The sequence below is a fragment of the Protopterus annectens genome, chromosome 6.part0, assembly GCF_019279795.1.
Source record: "Protopterus annectens isolate FY-2018-M chromosome 6.part0, PAN1.0, whole genome shotgun sequence".
Taxonomy (NCBI): Eukaryota; Metazoa; Chordata; order Ceratodontiformes; family Protopteridae; genus Protopterus; species Protopterus annectens.
The window spans coordinates 600,805,620-600,832,478 of record NC_056737.1 but is presented as its reverse complement, the minus strand read 5'-3'; the positions used below and the strand labels follow the sequence as shown (position 1 = coordinate 600,832,478).

Genomic DNA, 26,859 nt, shown 5'->3' with positions numbered 1-26,859 from the left:
CTGATAATATCGGTCAAAACCCAGGATTTCAACTTTAAAAAAATAGAGCATACAATGTCCACTAACTGTTGTCAATTCCCATAGCCAAAAAAATGAATGGCACGTAATTCTTTAAACTACTACCAGGCAGGTTCATTAACTGAATAAACCTAGGCTACTGATTTCCCTTCTTTATTGTAGCATGGCCGTATATGCATGCTTTGGCAGCAGAATAAAAAATAATAAGTGTACTGTTCAGTAAAATGCACAGTATCTGTTTAACTCTGGTGCTGCTAATTCACACGAAACAAGTAATGGCCAAAAAGTTAACTTCAAACTTCCAGAAAGAGGATAAAAAAAACATCCAACTTTGTTTGTTGTTTAAAGGGCCCTTTTAATAAATTTGCTCCCCACACACATCTAGTGAACATACCGACCTAATTATTTCTACAATAATGTGAAATAAAGGTAAAAAAATACACAATCACCTAGATGTTGAAGCATAAAGGGCCAGAAAGCTGCATAACACCATCCTAGATGTATCACCACTGATGTTCAAACTGCAATTCTTACACCAATAGTTCATGACATAATAATTCTTCCCAGAAAAGGATATCGCTCCAATCCACCAAAATATGTATCTCTGTAGGTGGCTTATTGATCTTACAAACTCCAAAAATTGATATTTCAAACCTTCTGAAAAATGGGAATCAGCAGGGAGCTGGCAGATCAACTTCATGGGGAAACAAAGGAACCATGAATAACAAACCTAAACACACGCAAGTACGGAATGGTGCAGGGTCAAAAATCAGAAAGCAATCTTCAAAACCAAAAAGCCCGCACTCCAAGTCAGCTCTCCAGCATAAAATGAATTTATTTAAACTCTAAATAAACATATAATAACATCAGACAGCCAAATGGTGAAAATACATGCAAACTACAAGCCTTTATCAGTGCATAAAAAAGTACAAAAACAAACCATTTAAATATCCATCCCCAGAATCTTATTTGTCATTATAAATGCTTACTAAGACCTGGAGCAAATAATGCCCCTAGCTTAATAATCCACATTAGTTCTTTATAATTTAACATAGAATGCCATCCAGCCTTATCATTAGTATGTCCCCATACTTTATCAATAATAATACATGAAAATTTAGCAGAGGCATGTTTAAGAGAGTGTTTATATAGGGCATTTGTTATCTTAGCACATGTAATATCACTCAAATGCTCAGATATTCCTAACTTAAAAGACAGTAAAGTTTACCCCACATAAAAAGCCAAACATGTGCATATAGCCAAATATACAACCCAGTCAGTATTACAGTTGTCATATGTCCAAATATCAAAAACAATAGAACTATTTTTAGAAGTAAAACATTTACCCTTTTTTACATACATGCAAAAGTGACAGTATCCACATGGAAATCAACCTGTCAGTTTTTTCCCCTCCAAAGTAAGCTGTGATTTATCCTTATCAACAACAAAAGTTTTTTTATATAATAATTAAACCAGCCTGCCATTGTTTCGCCCTTTCTATAAACAAACTGACATTTAGAAGGTACTAATTCCTTTAATCAATCATCCATAAGTAAAACATCCCAATGCTTATGTCTACATCCCATTACAAAATATATACTATTACCATCATTTGTGATAAACCTAATAGGTTGTCTCTTAGGTTTATAGGTTGGTACTAGGCTATCGGTCCTAAGGCCTATACAAGCCTAGCCATAACAATTCCCTGGCTATTTCTTCCCACACTATTTACTTCCCTGGACCCCTGTCTAGCAGGGTGACTGAAGTGATCTCCGGGACCCTCTTTCACTTGATATTTAAATAAAGACAGTCCAGGAACATTTTCTGTTAAATTATAAAGAACTAATGTGGATTATTAAGCTAGGGGCATTATTTGCTCCAGGTCTTAATGAACATTTACAATGACCAATAAGATTCCGGGAATGAATATTTAAATGGTGTGTTTTTGTACTTTTTTATGCACTGATGAAGGCTTGTAGCTGAAACCGGTTTGCATGTATTTTCACCATTTGGTTGTCTGGTGTTATTATAAGTTTATTTAGAGTTTAAATAAACTCGTTTTATGGTGGAGAGCTGACTTGGAGTGTGGGTTTTTTGGTTTTGAAGATTGCTTTTCGGCCCTACACCATTCTGTACTTGCATGGGATTAGGTTTGTTATTCATCAATATTTTTAAAGCCACATGATTGGTCAGCTGTTTGGCACTGACAGACATTAAAGCCTGAGCATACTTGATGTATTCCACTAGTGACATTTTTACTAGTTTCACATAGCTGCAGTCCTGTTCTGGAGATTAGATGCTCCAGTAGCTCCAGTAACAATTCCTATTTGCTGCATATCACTTTAATTTTAACATCTGCACCATTCAAAAGCATTTTCCTTGATAAACAGTTAATGTAAATTGATCCCAGCATGACTGTTGGACATTAAAGTTGAATGCTTTTTTTTAAACATTTATTTGGACCATTGAGCACTGTGTTTTCATGCTGCCACAGAGTATCCATATAAAATAGCTCCTCTGAGAAATGTGAAGAGTGTGTGTCCACCAATATAATGTAGCAGTAATTCAATGTTTTTCTTGTAGAAGTAACAGTTACTACTCTGATTTATCAGATAGTCACCCTCTACCACATCCACCTTATTAAAAATAGTAGCCATGTACTCATTTATTAAGCTTATTTTACCCTATCCTCTGTGTTGCTACCATCTGTCTTGGTGATCTTATATGACAGATATAACATAGTATTGTTAAGTCTGGCGTAATCTTCACCATTCTTATAGCTGAGAAAGGGAGAATTTCAACTATGCTTTTTTCTGTACTTGTTTGAGTTGGTGGTCGAGAGAAAACATATAATTCTGTCTGTACATACCTGCAACATACAATATACCAGAACGATTATTTAAACAAGTTTTTGTGCTTCTTAGGTTTATTATGCTATTTACACCTTGGATTTTTGTTTCATAAGTGACAGCATTCATTGTTTTAATATAGCCAGTTCAAACCTCTGGTGGTTTTGCTTTCCACCTATTCTTACTGAGGCTTCTGTAAACCATGAATTCAGACCGTTTTGTTGTAGTACATGTGTTGATGATGTCAGAGAACTTTTAACATTTTCAGCAACATTTCTTACAGTGTTTTTAGCAGCCTCTTTAAGGCGTGGTTTTGCCATCTGAAATCCTTTCTGCATCAAAGGCATATCCTTTCCAAACAGTGTTTTAAACATGCTCACATTATGGATGTGTACATGACTGTGACACAACATGAAACCCTGGTATGCCATGGTCTGTTTGTTTAACATGATGTAGAGGAAGTTTCACTATCCCTTTGCCAAACAAGAATAATATGTTTTAGTCTGGATTATTATTTATCCCTATATTTATGGTGTCAAATTGTTGTTTTGTGACTGGTATACAATTACGTTTATCATAACAAATAGCTGTGTTGGAATTATTTTTACCTGCAGTTTCCAGATAACAAAGTAACTGCACGCCTACATCACCAGTTCACTAGTGTTCAGTAAAGTCTATATTATGGTGAACTCCTAACTATTGTCTGCATAGTGTACCCTGCTAGATGGATGAGCTTGCAATACCCTAGGTGGCAAACCCAACTTATGGGCAGGACTTTGGTGCACAGTGCAGACTGTACCAATCTGAAATATTATTTTTCTCTCCTGATCACCATAATCTAATGAGTAGATGTACATGCTGGAAAGCCTTACTAATGAGTAGATAGAAACATAATTAACATTATTATAATATCCTATAGGAATTTTCAGCTTGTGTAGTGGAATACCTATTCACCATCCTGAAATGTGTTGTCTTACTGTGCAATATTGTTCCATGTTCTAGGATACTGTATTTCTGATAAGCCAACTCCCCAAGACTCTGTTAAATTTCCAAGTTTTTCTTGTTTTACAACATGTTCAGAAATTATATATTTTTGGAAACATCTGTAAAGATGCACTGCTGGGCACTATGATGTATAACGCATTCTTATTCATTGTTTCACCATCCACACTGCCTGCTCAGTTGTTGTCACAACTTAAGAGGAAAACCCTTCTTATACTTTTACATTTTTAGCTGTCTGAAATCTACCTGACTGTTAAACTTTGATGGCTATCCAAACCAGTTCACTAAAACAATATTTTTATTTCACCTTATTTTTGGAAAAAAAATTACTCTGTTTATGCATTGTAATGAACCCTTTGATTTCACCAGTTTTGTTCATAAAATATGCCTCTCATAATATTTTAATTTGTACACCAGTTCATGTTTAGCTATATATATTCAGGAATAAATATTTCATCTGCAAAATTTGGTAGATACCCTTTATTAAATGCTTACTTAATTTGTCACATACATAATTTACCCTCTGCATGGCATTTAAAGGGCTTTTCCACTCTGCATTTCAGATCACCACATAAAACATGTATCAAAACATATTAAAACAATATTATATGTTCAATACAAATATTCCATACTAAAAAAAGTATATACAAAATGTTAAAAAATTACAAGTTAAAATGTGTATTAAGAATGCTTCCCACTAATGTTTAAAAGAAATATTGCACCATAAAAACTAAACAGCTCATAGTATGAAGGGTTCATAGGTATAAAAAATATTTTTAAAAAGTGTTTTAAAGTGTTTAATATAAGACAATTGTCATGCGATGAGGTAAAAAATGGTGAAAAATAATTAAAATAACACAACATACTACAGTAATTATTCAAATGCCATTACATTATAATTTAGCTGATCTTAATTTTAATATTGGGGCCAAGGAGTCCATGTCATTCAGACCTGGCCATCTATTTGCTTCCAACATCAGCTGCTAGTATACCTCTCTATACTCTAACTTGGTCTCACAAGGGCCACCCCTGATGTCAACCGGGACCTCATCTAAAAAAAGAATAAAAATGTAGCAGATTCACAGGTCTGTGTGTGCTTATAAAGTGCATTTCTTAAATTACACTTCTTAATGTCATAGACATGTTCATATATGATTTTCTTCAAACATCTTTCCGTCTTGCCTATGTAGAAAGCTTCACATTTCTCACACACTGCAATATATACAAGCCCTTTAGTGTCACAATTATAACAGGATTTAGATGTTATATACTTATTCCTACTACTAATATATATCTCAGAAGTGTGGGATATAAAGGGCCATTGTGGGCAAGCTCCACATTTATAAGTGCCTACTTTCTTTTTTCCTGTATTAGTACATTTGTTTTCCAAAAGGTCCTTAATACATTTACCCTTCCTAAAAAATGAACTTTAATGGCATGTCAAACTTAAGATTCAAGTCCGGAAATTTAGAAAATCGGTCCCATTCTTTTTTAACAGAGTCCCTAATAATATTAGAATCCCCATTATAGTCCAAAATAAAACATCCAACTTATTATTGACTTCGTCTTCCACTGGTACCATATCACCCATACTTAAGATAGGCGCGAATCTACCCTTTCTGTGTTGAAAGACTTCACCCTGTATTTCTTTTATAAGTGTCTCAGGATACCCTCTTTCTAAAAACATAGATTTTAACAAAGCACTCTCATTAATAAAATCATTCTCATCAGACATCATCCTACTTCCCTGAATGTATTGGCCCTTTATAATACTTTTCTTGTGGGAAAATGGATGTGCACTTTGAAAATGTAAAAATGAGTTACAATAAGTGTCTTTCTTGTGGACCTTAGATACAAACTTATTATTGTCCTTCGTAAGGGTAAAATCAAGATAATCAATAGTTTCATATCCAATTTTATAAGTGAATTTCAGAAAGTCAGTACTATTTGATATGTAATAAAAAAATTCTATAAATCTTTCATCACTTTCTACCCAAAAAAGACAAATATCATCCAAGAAACATTTGTAAAGCACCCAACATTCTTTAAATCTAGAACTGAACACAAATTTCTCCTCCCACCATTAGTGGGCATATGTAAGGGGCACATATAGCTCCCATGGCCACTCCCTTAGTTTGGCAGAAAAATTCACCCTTGAAATATATAAAGTTATTGTTGAGAACCATTTCATTAATGCCAAAAACACATAAACTTCTCAGTACATTTTTTATCCTTTCTTAGGATTTCTTAAAAAATAATCTAAACCTTCCTTATGTGGAATCAAGGTTAAGAGATCAATCACATCACTGGTGATGAAAATGATGTTATTTGTGCTCGAATTATTCCTAACACTCCTTAAAAAGTCTCGAGTCCTTTAAGACATTAGTTGCTCCCGTGGACATATTCTTTAGTTTAAAATCCACGTATTTGGCTATAGGGGCCATAACTGATTGATTAGCAGCCACAACTAGCCTAAGTGGTGGGTTAACTATGTCCTTATGGACCTTTGGGATCCCAAATATAGATGGGACCCTAGGTTCTTTATTATGTAAAAATCTGAATGTTTCTGTATCAATAAACCCTTCAAGCACCAAATCATTAAGGGCTAAATATATTTTCTTATACGCAATATGTATCTCATTTATTGATACCTTAGTGTATTTGCTCTCATCAAGTAATAAATCCTCACTTTACCTTCATATATAATAGAGTCCATAAATATAGTTCTCCCACCCTTATCTGGTTCATAAACCTAACAAACTTATTATATCTAATAGACTCCAATAAGGACCTTTCCTCTGCTGTCAGGTTAGACCATACTTTGTTTTTAGAAATTTTCTCCATTAATTCTGTTTCTACAGCATTTTTTAAATGTTTTAATTGTGGATGTAGTGGGGGATTCCATGTGCTCTTCCTTCTTAAATTTCCACCCATATCTACATGTCCATTCATTAAGAGTTCCACATTTTTCTTACGGACAAACATTTTTAAATCTATTAATAATGTACTTATCTGACATTTTCTCTTGGGTACAAACTTGAAACCTTTAGCAAATAAATCAAAAAATATGTTTGTAACAGTTAAACTGCTATAATTAAAGACAGTATATCCATGTAGTATAAACTTGGGACCTTCGCCTTCACTAGTATCCTGTTCATCAGGGGAATCACTTCCCTGTTCATATGAAATAAAGTTAAATGCATTTAATAACCCTGTCTCATTCCCTTGTTGTTCCACCCCCTCCAGTTGCCCTGATAGTAGTCTGTTGGTGCCTTGTTTTTCAGCCTCTATGACCTCCGGAGGGGGAATACTATAAAGGGTCATTCATATCACCAGGTCTTCGCAGTCCCTCATCACTAACTTCCCGATTTTCATCACTACCATGATATCCAAAATCATTCATTCTATTAACAAACTGTCTACCTTTATGTCTAAAAAATACCCCTCCCCTTTATCAAAATTTGTATAACCTTTTGGTTTTGGATACTGAATTTTCTGCGCATACTCATACATATCCCTTTCTAATTTCCTTTTCTTTCTGTTTAAAATCCCATTTAATTTTTCATCAATCTGCATTCTTAGATCAAAATATTTTGTCTTTTCTTGATCCACAGAAAACATGAGATCATTAACCAAGCAGGAATTTACATTATTTATTCTATCATTCAGTACCTCCATAACCCTCTCAATCTGCTTGATAATGGCACGTAGAATATCAAAACCACACCTATCAAAAATATTTAAAAGTTCCAGATGGAATTCTAAACCCTCCTCTACATTGTTAGCATACCTAAATACCCTCAGTCCCTTTGGTACAATATTTAATTGAATGCATTCTTTCAAATAAGCATTGTCAGCATTTTAAGTCTTAAATTTAAAAAGCAGTTCCTGTAACATGTTTAAATTATTAGCACAAGTGTCAGCTTCATCATTTTAACTTTGCTGTGCACATTTATCAAAAGATACATGCTTATTAAGCCATGAATTCAAATTACATTCATCAACCACAGTGTTACTGTTTATGCTAGAACAGTCACCTTGTGTCCGTTTTTCAGTCCTTAAATTTGAATTGTTGTGCCCATTGCTATTAGAAGCCATCACACTGGAGCGTAAACCCCTGAAGTCCTTCTTCCATCAATTTCAGGGGAGTTAACTAAGCCATTCTCTCCATTTGAATGACTAGGAGTACACACTCCATTTCCTTCTTCTTCATGCTGCCACACCTCCTGATTACCAGGCAATGAAGATTTGGAGGCGGGTTTAAGCAGGGAATGGCAAATCGGTGTCAGCAATTCCACATGCTGTGTTATCTGGCCAGTCAGACTCCCGATAGCCTTTTCACTGCTCTTCCCAACTGAGACAGCCTCAGTGGAAGCAATAAGCCCTTCCATCCTCCAAAAAGACCAAAACCAGTACAAAGAAGGAAAAGTGCCCAAACAGTAACCAATAAATCCCAAAAAGTACTCTGATAGCTGTTTCCACCACAAACCACAATGTTTATTCACATAGACACAGCACCAGCAACTTTATAAGCACACACAGACGTGTGAATCTGCCACATTTTTATTCTTTGTTTTAGAAGAGGTCCTGGTTGACATCAGGGTGGCCCTTGGGAGACCAAGTTAGAGTATAGAGAGGTATACTGGCAGCTGGTGTTGGAAGCAAATAAATGGTCAGGTCTGAATGACATGGTCTCCCTGACCCCCAATATTAAAATTAAGATCAGCTAAATTATAATGCTGTGGCATTTGAATAATTATTGTAGTATGCTGTGTTATTTTAATTATTTTTCACCATTTTTTACCTCATTGCATGACAATTGTCTTATTTTAAACATTTTAAAACACTTTTTTAAATATTTTTTTTACATAAGGGCAGATCCTGCCTCTTAAACCTGGTCGATTTCTTTGAAACATTCACCAAGGCCATTGACAAGGGGAAGGTGGTCCACACAGCCTACCTGGACCTCGCAAAAGCCTTCGATACAATACTCCACTCGGGCATTATAGATAAGCTCACCAGCTTAAATATAAACCCGTATGTCACTAGATGGGTTGCAAACTGGCTCAAGGACAGAACCCACATGTTAGAATTGCTGGAGCCATGTCAGACTCCAAACCAGTTACAAGTGGCATCCCACAAGGCTCAGTCCTGGGACCGCTCTTGTTCGGTATATATTTCTCAGAGGTACAGGCCAACAGGGAAGGACTGTGGCTGACCAAGTTCGCAGATGACTGCAAACTGGGCACCATAATAGACTCTCCAGCTGACACAAGCATCCTACAAAAGGGCCTCATAGAAACAGACAACTGGTGCCAGAGCCATGGCCTCATGCTAAATGCCAAAAAGTGTATAGTCACCCTCTTCGGCAAAAACAAAGTGCCCACAAATTACCACATAGATGGTAATCCATTAAGTACGGAAGAAGTAATTAGGGACCTGGGGACCCAAGTTGATAGCAATCTCTCATTCGACAACCACTTGGCCAAAGTGGTTAGAAAAACATTTTATATAGCCCACCTAATCATGAAGGAATTCACATCTAGATCAGGGGAGGTCATCGTGCCTCTTTACTCATCCCTCATCAGGCCCATAATTGAGTACAATGCCCCTTTTGGGATGTACCTTACCAGACACCTGCAGCAACTGGAAAGACCCCAAAAGTACCTCACCAAGAGGATCAAAGGGCTCAAACAGATGCCATATGCTGCCCAGTTAAAGAAACTCCAGCTCTACTCAGTGACATACCGCCTGCTCAGAGGCGATCTGTGCCTGACGTATAAAGCCATGTCCAACCCGGAATTAATGACATGCTGCACCTCAGAAAATCCAAATCCCATCGAGCTACGCGCTCAAGAGACTTGAAGCTCAGCACTGAAATAAATAGGACATGCTGGAGGGACAGATTCATAACCCAGAGGCTCCCTTCACTCTGGAATAAAATCCCAGTCCAGGTTAGGCAGAGTCCCTCATTGACTCTCTTCCAGAGGAATCTTGATGAGTGGATGGGAGATCATAGATTTACTCCGGGTATCACTTCTGTGTCACTGTTAGACAGAGGCACAGTATACTAACCTCGAAAAATGGCATAGCAGAATTCATTTAAAATGGGTGGCGAAAGCCAAACACACTCTGGCTAGGCTTGTAAATGCCCTAGGGCAGATAGCCTAGTATGAACCTATGAACCTATGAACACCTATGACTTGGGCGGCGCAGTGGTGCAGCGGTTAACATTGTCACCTCACAGCAAGAGGTTCACCGGTTCGATTCTCGGCTGGGGTGCCTTCTGTGTGGAGTTTGCATGTTCTCCCTGTGTTCGCGTGCGTTTCCTCTGGGTACTCCGGTTTCCTCCCACATTCCAAAGACATGCATCTGGAGCATTTCTCCCCGGGCCTCCACTGAAAACAGGCTCTGTGGAACCTAGTCGGACTTTCCCGGTCAACAAATGATAAATAAATAAAATAAAATAAAAAATAAAATAAACTTCGTGCTATGAGCGGTTTAGTTTTTATGGCGCAATATTTCTTTCGAACACTAGAGGGAAGCATTCTTAATACACATTTTAACTTGTATTAATTTTTTAACATTTTTTATATACATTTAGGGTTGCCACCTTTTCAAATGCCCAAAGTGGGACAATTGTGGTATAAACATCAGATTTTGCAGCCAAAACTTACCCACAGCCAGTACAAAGGACAGAACTTCACTTTTTTGCCTTAATAAAAGCTTATTCTTGTAGAATTTTAGTTGCTTATTCTATTTCTGATAACGTTTAGGTGTTTCAGATACAGAATAACTGTTTTATGCAACTACTGCAAAAAATATAGGAAATAATTTTGCCCTAAAATCTCAAGACATCGGCCATTTTTACAATTTTTTTTGCAGGACACAACTGACCAAAGAGGGATTGTCCCTCGCAAATTGGGACAGGTGGTAACCCTATATACATTTTTTAGTATGGAATATTTGTATTGAACATATAATATTGTTTTAATATGTTTTGATATGTGTTTTAAAAAATTCTGGTCATAATATTTAGGAATTTTAAATAAGAATGATTTTAGAACATGTTCAATGTGAGTTTAAGCCAGCAGAATGTGTATTTTAACTTTACATCTATTAGGTCAATCAACCAAGGCTTAATTGCACTAATTAGATTATTGGTTGCTGTTGTTTTTCTTTCGGCTTTTCCTGGTTAGGGGTCGCCACAGTGGAACTCTGGTCCGCTAATGATGGGCAGTCAATTTTTACGGTGCTGAGGTGCCAGCCCAACCCCCAACCTTCAATGAAGGCATGCCCATTCACACATGTCTTTCGAATGCCCCTCAACTGTGGGGAGGACATGCAGACTCCACACAGAAGGCGCTCCAGCTGAGAATCGAACGGGAGAACCTCTTGCTGTGAGGCAACGTTACTGTTGCACCACCGCGGCTAGCTACTAATTGGATTATTGGTAAGGTTATATAAGGGTAGCAGTGCAACATTCATAGTTATTTGATGAAGTTTTTTTGACTAAAACATACTGGTTGTATGTTAGCGTTAAATCTTACATTGTGGTTGCTGGTGCTGTGTCTATGTGAATTCATGTTGTGGTTTGTGGTGGAAACGGCTATCCGAGTGCTATTTTGGGATATATTTGTATGTATCTGTGTATGTGCATATGGACAGAACATCAGTAACTATTAAATTAAACTAAAAGCCATCATTGTGGGTTGAAATACTTGACACACCAACTAGATCAACATGTCACTACATTAGTACTGTTCACAGCTACTCTGTTTCCAAGAATATGCTTATTTGCTGGTTTGTGCATATTGTACCTTGTAAAGAATTGTTTGATACCTGATGCGGGTAATCTTTTTGCTGCTATTTTATCAACATCATATAGCCCATACGTATCTCCTAAACTGCCAAGCATTTGTGGGTCATAACATATTTTCCATCATATTCTTCAGCTTGAATAAGCATTTAACTAAAATAAAATGCATGTCTCTTTTCAATGGTATAAAATGTTTTATTATGACTCATTCAGTAAGAAACTATGCTTGCTGTGTTTCACAAAAATATGCACGTCATGATGCTTTCTTGACTACAATATACGTTTTCAGTTTCAGAACAGAAAAAAGATGGTCCTTGTATTGCATAATCAAAAATCAGCTGCAAAGTCAAGTACATGCTTGATATCTTTTTGTTATTTGCACTTTAAACTGTAACAGTACATAGCAGTGTATGTCAGTGCTGCCAGGACATGGTACTTTTGTTTAGCTTTTCAAATATTAAAGGCAGACAGTTTTTACAGTTTCCGGCACAACATTATGCTCAAGATCAAACTTACCTCCACCCAGTGTATGTTATTTTTAATTTTGATCATTACATTCTGTATAAAATATATTTTTTAACAGTTTGGGTATTACACAGCCTTTGAAAGATATTGACATTAATCTGCATGGCAATGATATTCTTGAAAAGATTTTAAGTTTTTACTTCTTTGATATGTTGATTACAGGTTACTCATCTTAAGGTTTCACAGTGTATCACAGTATACCTCATCAGTGCTTACCATGTCATACAGGTGCATGTAATACTTTGCCAAACTTCTAAAATATTTTTTACAACTGATTGATATGACAACTTCTTCAGTGGCTTCCTATAATCTAGGGCTTTGTTTTGCATGTATACACTCAAGCTCACGTAAGCTGCATCTCAAAAAGAAAATGTGCAAGTTGTAACATCAGGTGCCAAAAACAAACAAGAAGGAACCATTTATTATCCACAATATCCAAATTTATTAGAAAGTTAAGTGCTTTTGTCCATTCATATTATATGGACTTCTCCAGAACTAAATTATGTCATTACATTCATACATTTAAAATATCAGGTAAATAACATAATGGTACAATTTAAACCAAAATTAAGGTTCTTAAAGGACCATCATGACATAAATTTGACTACAGCAGATTTTCATAAATAAACATTCTTCATTAAAATAAAATTACATTTAACACCATAAATATATTTATAAAAACATACCATAAAAATACAAACGTAAACACAATTAATATAACAAATTAACTCTATAAATTGATTTATTCAGGACAGTTATAATTTGGCTACTCTAATTTTCAACACAGAATTAACTGATAAAAATCATTAATACCAGGTTTAGTGGAGGCATATAATTTAAGTTGCCATAATAGTGCCCTGTATTCTAGGCATTTTTCAGAAGCACATCCTCTAGAATCAAGATGCACAATATCCAGAATTCCCAAATAAAATTTCTTAAAATGTTGACACACTAAAGAATGTTTAAATAGAAGACATCCCTCATTTTTTATTAATATCACAAGTATGTTCATAAATCCTTTTTTAGAGACCACTCTATTTTTCCAACATAACATGCAGGGTAACTTAAACATTTAGTAAGAGAGATCACCTCATTAGACTCAGAATTACCAAATTTGAAATATATTGTAGTAGTCAACATATTCTCCAATCACAATGCATACTTAGTATAAATATAAGTACATTGACCACATCTCCCACATTTAATTGTATCTTTGCTAAAACTTTTAGATAACTTGGTATTAGATGCTCATTCAAATATTATTTGAAGATTCTCTCCTGTCTTAAATACAAATAAAGGGTATTCACCCATTATGTCCTTTATAGATTTGTTTGTTTTGAATATATTCCAATTGTTCCATATAATATTCTTCATTTCTGTTGAACTTACATTAAATTATAATATTAAAGCTTTTTCAAAGAAACAAAAACTGGAATTCGTACCGATTGTTTCTTTAAACAAATTATCTTTATCTAAGCCAAAAACATGCAATGGTTTTTATTTAATATTTCTTTTTCCAAAATTTCAGAAATACCCCCTTCAACTAATTGTTTTGGGTATCTCCTTTTCATAAACATTAATTTTAGTTTACCTATACCCACCTCTAATATATAACATTATCAGAAATCATAGAGGACAATCTTATGAACTGCCCTTTCACTAGGCTTCTCTTCTATCCATAAAGATGATTACTGGAGAAATGAAGTTAAGAATTACTAAACATATGTTTCTATATGTATTAGATGTAAATCATCCTTCTAACTTTGTTTTTGTAGTATCCAAATAATTCATGTTGACGTTATTTTGGTGTTTCTTTGTGCAAAATAAAGGACTGTGTCATTTGTTTAAACTACAGCCATGTATAGGTTTATTTTAATTAATACTGAGCTTAAAATGCACCACAACATTCAATCTAACCTGAGATCATGAGCTATGGATGCACATTTGGTCTTTGGTGTTTAAAAATACTTAAAATGACTGCACCTTTAAATTGCAATGGATGACCATAAAAGGGAGTGCTACAAAATATGGGGTACTGATTCAGAATGGAAACTATAAAAATACCAGTCCTCAGGCAACAGAGAGAAAAATATTGAATAAGCATAACGCTGAACAAAACATAAGTGAAACAGAAATAACTATTTTGTAGGGATCAAGTTCCCCCTGTATCCTCCCATGTGAAGGTTGCACACCTACACCCTTGTGCATTTTACTACCTAAACATTCTGACTCTGTGGTTGCATACCATTAGGGGAAAGAAGAGAAGAATCTTTCTTTTCCTCAGGCTTGTACCCTGCCTGCCTTAAAGTGGCCCAACTCTTTTTTTGGTGTCTTATTGACTTTTGAAAGGGACTTTTGCCTAGCCTACAGAGCCTTTAAGGATCTGGACCTATGTGACTTTTTTTATATCCACACAACTAGTAGTACTCTAAACACCAATTCAAGAGATCTGAACATACACTGCAATATGAATAGGACCTGCTGGCATGACAGAAATCTATCACAGAGAATATCCTTTTATGGAAAATACTCCAACTGAATGGTAAGTATAGTAGTTACTTGACCTTTTTTAAGCACAAGCTGTATGACTGGATGGACAGTCACAGCTATATCCTTGAGTAATTCATCCTGTTGGGGGTCTGGTATTAATTTGTTTTGGTAGATTATTTGTGGGATTGTGTGGCTAGGTGACAAATGGTTCACTGGATCAATTGCTTAGTATTACTGCATGAACCTATTTGTTAAGAACATTCTAGACCATTTCTCTGTAGAATTGTGTGGAACATGGAATTTGTAAGACTCAAAATGAGGAGCATTCCTTCTAATAGAATATAGTTGGAGAAGTATGCTGGTTAAGACTACCTTTGCTAGGGATGGGGGAATCTTGAGCCAGCTGAATATGTAGTAATTTGAATGCTGAACTTCACCAAGGGGTTCAGACATCTCTGTAGAATGTGGGGGAGGAGAGGTTTGCAGGCTAAATAAAATAAGGATCATTAAAATGCCACATTAAACAATTTCATCATTGTGACCATATTGGCTTTGTTGAAGCATATCTTAACTATCCAAGCACAATGACATAGCTCTAAACTTCTTACCAAATGAATTAAGTGACAAATTCAGAAATAATCAGGGACACATTTTAAAATGATAGCAATATTAACTTAAGAAGCTGCTTTAGAATCAGTGGTACAACTAATAGCACATGTCACGTGTCATTGGTGCAAAAGCTGTGGGTTCTATTCCCACACCAGGACAATGGATTGCTGACAGTGCAACATAAGGGGGTTGATGTACTCCCGAGTGTGGTGTCCCTCTGCCTGAGTATGTGGCAGCTAATGTGAATGTAAAGGATCCCATGGTACCTATTGAAAAGGGTAGGTGAATTTCCCTAAAGTCAGGGCCAAATTTCCCCTAGTATTATACATACCACCTCTAGTGTGTCCAGGCAAGAGGCTACCAGCCTAGCGAGACCAACTTTTTCAGCAAAGGGTAAATATAAATGAATAAATAAGAGAATGTGAATAAACATGCATTTGTTAAAATAAAACAAGTCCAAAACTCTTGTTTTCATCATTTATTAAGTGTAATTCGCCATTTTTATCCTAAACATCTTCACGAATCACGATCAGCAGTAGAACAATACGTATACCGAACCCACAGTATTTCTGACCCCCCCCCCCCAAAGAAACGCCTGCACATGCTCAAACACTGCTTTGTAGGCTAGCAAATCTGCGCACGCGTTAACGCACAGACGTTATCGCTATGTCTAAGTATTTTTCAAACGGGCTGTAGGAAGTCCATTGGAATAGTTTGTTTTTGTACTTGAATTTCTTGAACACTCGTTATGGCAGAAAGTGAGTAAAACCTTTGATTTTTTTTCCATCGCTCGTGGAATATTCTACAGATACCATGATGACAACTGGCTATGCCATCGTTGTATTTTGTAGGCCTTTGAGCTTTCATTTTCAGTTATAGTACAAGTGTTTTAAGAAACCGAGCGAGAATCTATTAATGTATGATTTTTGTTCCCTGTAAATGTCACTGCTATTATTTATTTTTACTATTTTTATTTATTGTACAGCATATGTTTGATATTCGGGTTCTGTCTTGCTAACGTGCGTCTCAGGTTTACTTGAATGAAAGAGTTTTAGTCCCTCCCCCTTTACAGCAGTCAAGGCTAATGATATGAGTGGTTAAGAACACTTCATGTTGCCCAGTAGAACCTGGTAGCTGATAATTAGGATTGTTTGGGGTTTATTGTTATAAATTTTATTTATTTACTTGTTTTCGTTAAGGAGAAATGTCTGTCCGGAAAAAGCTTGCTGTTAGGATTACCACCTGTTCTTTTTGTTTGGTTGTACCTGTCTGGACAGCTAGGATCTGTTGGGAAAATGGCAAACATCTTGAAGATTTAGGACAGACAATATTTTTTAACTTCAGCTTGTTGCTGTAGAACACATTGATTCTATGTTTGAAATACATTGGGATTGAGTGAAACTGTAAAAACTTGTTGAAGTCAGTGAAATTTTTTTTTGCACTGCGTAAGTTTGAAGATTGGGATTCTCCGTTCTTCTACCCGTAAATGGTGCGACCATGGATGACTTAATGGTGGTGGGGATTTGACCTAATCCTGTGGCGAAACAGGGAGGGCAACTGAAGCTACTAATGCGGTAGTTCTAAGTTTCATAATCACCATCGGTTTCCCCACTGTGGGCATTTAAAAAAAAAATGCAAACCCGCTGCTAGTAGTAAATTGTTTTGAACGATTATTTGCTTGTTTACATACTCACTACTGATATACCTACAATGTAGTGAGGTTGAGTGCTTAGTGTACAAAGTTAACTCTTAGCTTGTGGACAGCATTTATTTAATCTCTTATAATAGTGTGACTCAGGTTCACAATTCATACCTTTCAACTGTCCAGATTATTGCAGAGTATTCAGATTTTTTTTGCCTCATATGTTTGGTCTATTTTCATAAAGTTGTTTTTTGGTATATTATTGAGGATTGAAGTCAGAAAATAAATGCAGACATCGGAGTTTCAGAATTGGTACCTGCCAGAAAATTCATGCTAATCAAAAACATGTTACTCTGTCAGCTTTCTAAGTTTTGGGGCTTTTGCCCCCCCCCCCCCCCCCATTATTTATGACTTTGTCCAGATTTTTTGGGCTAAGAGATTGAGAGGTATGGTTCATGTAGGTGAGTGGATATGTATTAGGCTAGCTGCCCTTGCGGGCCATTATTGCCCTTGGAGGTGAGAATCCAAGCCCTGTACCGTATGCTTGTGAAGTTATCGTTGATAGCAAGTTAAAATTAGGTCTGCACTTTGACACTGCATTGAAAAAGACTTGCTGCAAACTAGGTTCTCTCAACAGACAAAAGAACCTGTTTAAGTGATTGTAATAAAAAAAAAATTGCCATCTCCCTTCTCTTCAGAAATATTTACAAATACCCGCTGTTACACCAAACACAAACTAGAAAGTACCTACAACAAAATTTGCAAATTCGCCTGAAGCCTCCCAAACCGCTTCCACCACTGCACAGCACTCTGTACCCTCAGCTGGCTTGAAATTTCTCAACGCATTAACCTCTCCCATCTACTTGCAGCACACAAAGTGCTTCACCAGCCACTTAAAACACCTTTTCTGTCAAATCTTATCCAGTGGCATTTACCAAATAGAGCCCTAAGATCTTCAGAACTTTAACTGCTGCTAATAAATCAAATGGTTATGGTGCCTAGCTATTTTCTGTTGCCATTTCCAAGGCATGGAACAAACTTCAAAACCGCATAAGGCTTTTAAATAAACTGTAATAATTTAAGTCTGCCCTAAAGTATCCCCTGACAACTAATAAACTGTGTAGTTGTACCACTCTTAAGTTTTGAAGTATGCATACCTAACTCTGTCCATCGTGGATACCATGTAAGTGTATTCATACAGTATGTTTGATTTTACTTGCAATTTCTTGAAAACATGTATTTTCGTAATCTGATATGCTTTGTAAATAACGTTTGACCGTCTGCCTAGAAATAATTTGCAAATAATGTCTATTTACATTTTTTTTTCTTTTGAATTGTCAAAAATTTATTTCTATCCTTGTTTTTGGAGCTTTTCTCTCTGAGCCTTCTTTGAAAATAGGTATTCTTCCCAGACAGACTTTCCCTGTAAACAAAAGCAAATAAAATTATACCAACTCCGTAATATATGTATTCCAAAAAGAACATTTTTAATGGGGTAGGGGGGTAGAACAAATGTCACTAAACTGAGCCAGTTGGTCCGTAATATATGTATTCCAAAAAGAACATTTTTAATGGGGTAGGGGGGTAGAACAAATGTCACTAAACTGAGCCAGTTGGTTAGAGATGTGCGCTACTTATTGACCCACTAAGCTGCACGGTAGAATTTGACATTCCATACCTTTTTAGCACAAGAAATCTGAACAAAGCCTAAAACAAATGGGGGGGGGGGGCAAAGGCCCAACCAATAGTAGGCACAGATTTTAAATATTGTTCTTATAAACTTAGAAAGTTGAATTACAGGATTTGCATTAGAATGCACTTAGGGTATGAAGTCTGAAACTGAAATGTACATCATTATTTAATGACTTAATTCCGCAGTGATTTGCAAGAAAAAACACAAATTTTGAGGAACAGACCAGAAATATATAATAATCTGGACAGTTGAGTGGTATGATGCGTATGGGTATATATCTAACATACCACTAAACAATAACTTTACAGTTTGAAAATAACTTTCCTCTTCTGTTTATACCCATTCACGTCACACTACCATACTGCTTTATACCTTATCTTCTGATGGTCTGTCAACCTTTCAAATTTTTTTCCCAGTTATTGCCTACCTGAATCTACTCTTCATAAGTAGTGGATTTGTTAGCACTATGCTTTTAGGTTCTGTCTACATGCCAACCCTGTCAAATTTATAATGCTTAGAAATATTTATTTCTATATGTCCTTTGTTGACTGGATTAGTCCCACTACCGTAGTGGTCACTGTTGAAAGTAAACCTGAGGTGGTATTTATTAGGGGTAATTTGGCCAGGGCATCGAGCATTGGTTCTCTCTGATTTGGTCACATTGACTGTTTACATTACTGAATGGCTAGCCCTAATGTAGTATCATTATCTTTTGCATTTCTTGAAAATGTCTAGTGAATTTGCATGTTTTGTGTATTTATTTTTCATCCCATTTGTACTGTTTTTGACAGGATGCATTTGGAGCTTTTTTTCCTGGGCCTCCACTGAAAAGGGGCTATTTGTCAGCAAAGTCAGACTTTCCCATTGAACAAAAGCATAAGTTGTTCTACTAACAGGGGAAGGGAAAGATTAGAAATAGTTTGAAAGTTTAGGCCCTTTTCTCGTTTTCATGGAGTGGAAAGGAGAGAGTGGTTCAGCAAACACCCTGAATCAGAACTCCAACTACTTATATGTACATACATGTAGTATACATAATATGTTTGCAATTAGGCAGGTTTCTGCAGATTAACCTTTTACAAGAAACATCTTGAATAAATGTGATATAGGCAATCATCCATTTATATAAATGAAAACAAACTATTCACATATTAGTTGTAAACATTCTATATGACAAACCATGTTGACATAAATGTAGTTGTGTACATTACACATCACTTATAATCTATTCAGTCAGCCGTTACATAGCTCATTCATATCCTGCCATCTATCCTGCCATCTGTTAAACCTCTTTCCTCCTCTGCGTGTATTGTTCCCACAATTCCCATTTTTCTTTTGTAATTTGCTCCTACACTTTCCTAAAGATCCCAGTTCCAGTTGTTTATCTCTGTTACTATAGTCATTGCTTCTAGTAAAGTTGGTTTAAACTTTGAATTTCCATTTTCTAGCAATTGCTTTTTTGGCACCCACCGTAATTAGATTTAGCAAGGCCTTAGTATGTCTAGGCAATTCCGATTCTGTATCATAGCTCAGAGAAATAATTTCTTTCGTGATACTGGGTGAGCAAATTGGTGTAGCTGACAGAGCAGTCTACAGGGAGTCTTTAAAGTCTGCGAACTCATTACACTCCCAGAAAATATGTTCTCTATTACCTCTTTCTTCCCCATTACAACAACATTTGCTGTCTTACCTGAGGAAGATTTTTTTGGAGTCTACTTGGGGTATAAAAATATATCTGTAAAAATTTCCAAGCAAAAATCCTAAATCTTCTACATTTTGTTGCATTTTTGGGAGACAAACGTATATCCCCCCAGTCTTTGTGAATTGCTTATCCAGTCTCTCTTCCCAATCCTTTCTAACCTCCTCTGATTCCTGTAGTAATCATGCAATATTTTGTGTACCCTACTGATCTTTTTTTAACAGCAGCTTCTGTTACAAAGTCTTTTAAAAACTCTACCAGTGCTTGTCTTTTACTTAGGATCTCTCTATTTCTTTCTCTTTTCCTATATTCTGATATCAATCCTTGATAGTGAAGGCAGTCTCTAACCTGCAGTCCAAATAAATTCTTGGCCTCTTCCCATTCTATTACCTTTCCCTCTAATGCTCCCAGTACCTTGGTTCTTTAACCGGTTTCTCCAGTAAATTCCAGCCCCCTTTTGCCAATTGTCTGTATCCCTAAATGCAGTCATCCCTAGCAACAGAATCTCCTTTCTCTATTCCTGCGTTGTCTTAGTTCTGCTACTTTGAGTATAATATTCTGTGTGGTTATTATTCTCCTTAAGGATCTGCCTCCATAATCCCAGTTTCTCCTTGTTTCTTGAGCTTCCCCCCTGTTTCATCATTCCTTTCCACCTTGAATTATAGATTTCTGCTTGTGCTGCATATAGGAATCTTAACTGTGTAGCTTTTAAATACTCCAAGTCAGGTAATCCCAAACTGCATTGTTTAATTGGAAGAATCATCTTATCCCAATTGATTCTTGCTGTCTTCCCTCCCAGATAAAGTCTTTCAGCTCTTTATTAATTGCTATCCCTAACTTCTTCTATGTTTGTTAAAAAAAATATGCCTGACCTGTGTATAAAATTAAAGGGACTAAAAACATTTTAACTGCTTGTATCTTTATGTCCATGTAACAGCTTCCAATTTTTGTATTCTCTCTCCTCTTCACACATATCCTTTGCTGCACCAGAATCCTTTTTAATCCATACTCGTAATTTTATCATGTCCCCCGTAATATGGATATAGCTGAACCAGTATGTGTGGGGGTACATAATTTACAGCTATTGCCTTTGTTTTAGCTTCATTAGTTTTGTATCCAAATAAGATTTGAAACTGCCTCAAAATGTTCCACAACATTGAAATGTCCTTGGTTTCATCAGGTATAAAATAATATAATCTGCAAATAGAGCGAGGTTTTCTTGACTATCATACTAATTATATCCTTGAATTTCTGAGTCTCATTTTCTTTGCCAGTGATTCTAAATATAGTGCAAATAAAGGGGAAAGCGGACACCCATGCCTGGTTCCTCTGCTCAAAACAGAAATCATCAGAGAGGAACTCACCCACTTTATTTTTCACCTCAGATTCCCTCCTGTATTTTGCTAATCAACCTTATAATTTTATCAGGGAAAGTAAATGCTTCCATTGCCTTGCTCATAAACTCCCAGCTTACTTGGTCAAATGTTTTCTCTGCATCAGAACCCACCGACAGTGGTATTTTATTACATTCAGCTTCCCTCTGGATCATCAGTCTTTTGTTTTATGTTGTCAGATGTTTGCCTTGCCTCCACAAAACCACATTGATCATGTCTATCAATTTTAGCTTCAGCTTTGCATTCTTTTATCCATTATAGACTTAAACAGTTTATAATCATGGTTTAGGACTGAAATTAGCATGTTTGAAGCTGGATCTGATGGGTCTTACTGTCTCTAGGTATTGCAGCTACAGTGTTTTCTTTTAGGATGTTGGTGCTTCTCCTTCTCTTAAAGTACTGTTAAACAAAACTTTCCAGATCTTTCAGTTTTTTTCCTCCTGGCTTCCACAGGAATACCAGTTATTCTTATGGATTTTTCTGTGGCTTGGTAATACATCACCATTTCTGTCTCATCTCCTATCGTAACTATTGGTAATTGAGCTTCATTTACCTCTAACCTTGGCTTATTTAATTCTTCAGTAAACATTTCCATTTGTGCCTCTTCTTTATCTTCATATTTCTTTGATTTATACAAACTTTCATAACATTTCTGGAATATTTCAAGTACCTCTACAGGATCTCTTGTTATAGGCTCCCTAAGGTTGGTGACGACCCTTTCTAATTTCTGTTGCCTGAGTCATTGAGCTAAAAGTTTTTGTGCTCTGGCATTATCAAAAAAGTTGCTTAACAGCAGTCTTTCTGAACTCATGCATATTATCGATAATCCTTTATTTTCGGCTTAGAATTCTGCAATTGCTTCTTTTCTTGTTCGTGTGATTCCCTTTGTCAGTCCGTCTAAATAGTTCTTGTTGTTTCTTAACCATATATTAGTGTTATTTCCACCCTATTTTTAAACTCCACTTTAATTCTATCCCACTCCCTAGCTATATTTTCAGAAGAAATGTGTCTTCTTTAATAACTCCTGAATAATTTCCACTACCCGTTCCTTAAGTTCCTTTCTTTTCAACAGATAGTTGGGAAAGTGCCAGTGTTTCTTTTTTATTTCATTAACCTGTGTTTTTTGTTTAGTTTATTATTGGCATATGATCTGAAATAGTTATTGGATGCGTATCAAAACTTTCAATTAAATGCACATGTTCCTGTGAACTGTAAGTTCTGCCTAGCCTAGTTTTTGTATCTTCGGAATAATATATAAATTCTCTTTGAACTCCTGCTGCTGAACTCACATCTTCCATGCCAAATATTTTCATAAATTTTTTTCAAGAATCTACCCTTCTTTGTTGTATTTTTCCTTCTGGGCCCCCAGACACATCTTTCCTGCTATAAATCAAATTCCTGTCCCCACCTGTAAGTAATATTCCCTGCTGAAAACTGATTATTTCTGCCAGAATTTTCTAAAGCTCCATTATACTAGTTTTAGGTGGAATCTGCACATGAGCCTTGGCCATTGGTTGGAGAAGGGTCTAGGGATCAGATCATGAATCTTGTTATGGAGGGGGGAGTGCAGATGTGTAGTTGTGTGTTTTGTCTATTACACTGCATATGTAATTTTTTTTGTTTAGTTTTGGGTGGAGCAAAGGAAGCAGCCACTCTAGGCATAAGTGTGATCTGCAGTTGCTGCCGATGGATCTTTAGTGCATTTCAGGCATTCGGAACAGAATGCAGATACTGTAATTGCTTTCGTGGCACACTTGGTGAGGGGTAGTATTATAACTGTAGCAAACCAATTGCTATTTTGTAGCATGTGGTTTGTTATGGTTAAGATTTGTTTTGCTTGTCAGATTGAGAGAAGGGATACCAGATTGGGGAATGGGACAGAGAGCTAGATGGGTTTAGCTACGAATGTATGTAGTTACCTGGCTTGACCAGAACCTAACCTTTCATCATCGTATCTTTGCCCACAAATGAAAAGTCAGTTCCCTACTTTTCTGATCTAAAAAGGTCTCTCTTGTTGACTGCTCAAATACACCTGCAGATCTAGGCAAAGGAACTGTGACAACACAGCTACAGTATGGCTTCCTGTTATACCTCCTTCCATGCCACACCCTATTTGTAGAGTTATCTCCTTTGGGCAAATTACAACAGTGTTCTTCAGAAGGAAGAAAAAACTTTCAGTTAAACAAAGACACACCTTAGTCCTTACCCACTACCTCCTACCACTCCATAAACTGTTTAACTTCCTTGCAATAAAGGGAAAGGTTCTTTGCTTTAGTGTATTGTCATGTTTCTGTTGCATCTGTGTTTTTAAAATGAATTTAATTTGTGGGTTTACTCCCAGTATTAAAGCTGTAAGTACAACAAAGGTTATGACACTTTTTGATATTTTAGTTTTACTGTGGACATTTTTTATGATCACACCCACAAAATAATGTCACCTTGGGTATTACTATAGCAATAACCCACGCCTGGGTGTGGGTAATGCTGGATTTACCCACGGTTGGCGTGGTTCGCCCTCGGGACCAAACAAAGCCAACCGTGGGTAAATACATCATTACCCACACCCAGAAGTGGGTTATTATATATGACATTATTTAAGAAAAGAAACTATTACTTTTCTTAAATAATGGCATAGTATAATGCCTGTTTACTGCCCTTCCGCAGATGTCTGGCATCCGCGGCAGTTCTGATGTACTGCGCGCCTGCGCAGTACATCAGAGCTGTGGGCAAAAGCAACGGAGAAAGCAAGATCTCCGTTGCTTTTTTTTTTGTGTTTTGCTATGTTAAATGGGTTTAACATAGCGAGACAGCTTTAAAATAAGCAACGGAGATGTCCGTTATTTTAAAACTGTCTCGCTATGTTAAACTCATTTAACATAGCGAAACACTAAAAAAAAGCAACGGAGATCTTGCTTTCTCCGTTGCTTTTTTTTAAAACACTGTCTCGCTATGTTAAATGGGTTTAACATAGCGAGACAGTGTTTTAAAAAAACGAGTTATACTAATGGAAAAAAGTCCGGGCGACCGGACCTTTTTCCATTAGTATAACTCGATTTACAACTGGCACGCTGGCTAATCAGCGTGCACGTTTTGGAATAATAATGGGGGGTCATGGGTATAATAGTGATTTATGTATACCAACAAAGCATTCTGGGCAATCAGAAGCACCATATTTCTTTAGGGGAACATCTGCATGCTTACATTATGCTGTCTATAATATTACAAATGTTAATTTTCACCATAGGTGGTCCACCTGTGAGCCTTGTCTGACAACTTGTTTAAACAGGATACAAGATTTTCCTGTTGCCACACTTGGTATGGAAAAATAATAGCATATAATGTAGTTAGTGAGGCATTATGGTTTCTGGCTTTGTCATGTCCAGTTGTTTTCATCCTCCACCACATTTCCAAGAGGCTATACTTATCAACAGAATTAATTGCAAAAATAATACTTGATGCATCAAACACCGTAACTTTTGATTTTGTATATGACAAGTTCAGTCCTATCTCTAAGGGTTTATTTATATTAGCTGTGGAAAGTTGACAGAACACTTCACTGAGAAAGTACACTTGTGTATAACCCAAGATCATAGTTTCACAAAACTCCTCCTTATTTACCCGCAGGAATAAACTTCACTCTACTGTGACAGCACTAGACTCCTGCATGTAGGAATCACTCCCACTAATGATAGTCATTCCCATCCTACCAAGCCTTCAGTGTTGTTTGTCTTTTCGTCTTTTTTCCCCAGTAACCAGCTTAAAAACATTTTAATTTTGAAGCCAAGCCTCCTGTAAGCACCATACAACTGGTAACATGACTTAAACCCATTCCCTTCAAGCTGTTATTTTCTTTGTACTATACTTTGTTTTTCTGCACATGAAGTCTCCCTGTCAACATTTTCTCATCTTTCCCACTCCCCTTTCTGAATATTATTGTACATGTATTGTTTCTGTAGATTTCATTTATTTCTATGCGAGTTGTTCTTTCCTTTTCTAAAGATCTCACCTCCAGTTCTTTTATCTCATTTACAACATTCATTACCTTGGTTACAGTTGATTTAGATTTTGACTTTAATTTTCTAGTAATTGCTTTTTTGGTGGCCAATAGCATTAAATTTAGGCCTTACTAAATCTGGGCAATTCATATTCTGTGTCCCAGTTCCAAATAATTATTACTGTTGCTGCTGCCATTTGCTTCCCCAAAATTTCTTGACAAATATTTTACAGTACACCAACCTGTTAAATTTCTAGAAGACAGATTCCCAATTACTACTCTGTTTTCTGTCACACTTCAGCATTTCCTGTTTTCTCGAGGAAAAATTCTCTGACTTCTGCTTGGGATCTAAAAATACATGCTCAAACACTTGTAGGCAAACATCCTAATCCTTCTAGTCTTTGCCTACTTGGGAGCCATACAGATGTGTTTTGTGTGAGGGATTAAACTGATCAGTCACAGCATGAAGTTATGGGAAAGAGTAGTGGAAGCTAGGTTAAGAAGGGAGGTGATGATTAGTGATCAGCAGTATGCTTTCATGCCAGGAAAGAGCACTACAGATGCGATGTTTGCTCTTAGAGTGTTAATGGAGAAGTACAGAGAAGGTCAGAAGGAGTTGCATTGTGTCTGTGGATTTAGAGAAAGCATATGACAGGGTGCCTAGAGAGGAGTTGTGGTATTGTATGAGGAAGTCTGGTGTTTCCGAGAAGTATGTAAGAGTGGTACAGGATATATATGAGGGTAGTGTGACAGCGGTGAGGTCTGCGTTGGGAGTGACGGATGCGTTTAAGGTGGAGGTGGGATTACATCAAGGATCAGCTCTGAGCCCTTTCTTATTTGCAATGGTGATGGACAGATTGACAGATGAGACAGATGTCCCCGTGGACTATGATGTTTGCAGATGACATTGTGATCTGCAGTGAGAGTAGGGAACAGGTGGAGACGACCCTGGAGAGGTGGAGATATGCTCTAGAGAGAAGAGGAATGAAGGTCAGCAGGACTAAGACAGAGTATATGTGTGTGAATGAGAGGGAGGATAGAGGAATGGTGAGGATGCAGGGAGTAGAGGTGGCGAAGGTGGATGAGTTTAAGTACTTGGGATCAACAGTTCAGAGTAATGGTGAGTGT

The 26,859-nt window shown here is 36.6% G+C and overlaps 1 protein-coding gene across 2 annotated transcripts in view; it reads left to right on the top strand.

Annotated features, from left to right (window-relative positions):
- The first annotated feature begins 15,923 nt into the window (after positions 1 to 15,923).
- Positions 15,924 to 26,859, top strand: part of PRPF39 (pre-mRNA processing factor 39) — a 1,439,843-nt gene continuing 1,428,907 nt past the window's right edge. For both annotated transcript variants that reach the window (XM_044074271.1, XM_044074272.1), the window contains exon 1: positions 15,924 to 16,070. The gene's annotated coding sequence lies outside the window, so the exon portion shown is untranslated. The remainder of the gene's footprint in view (positions 16,071 to 26,859) is intronic.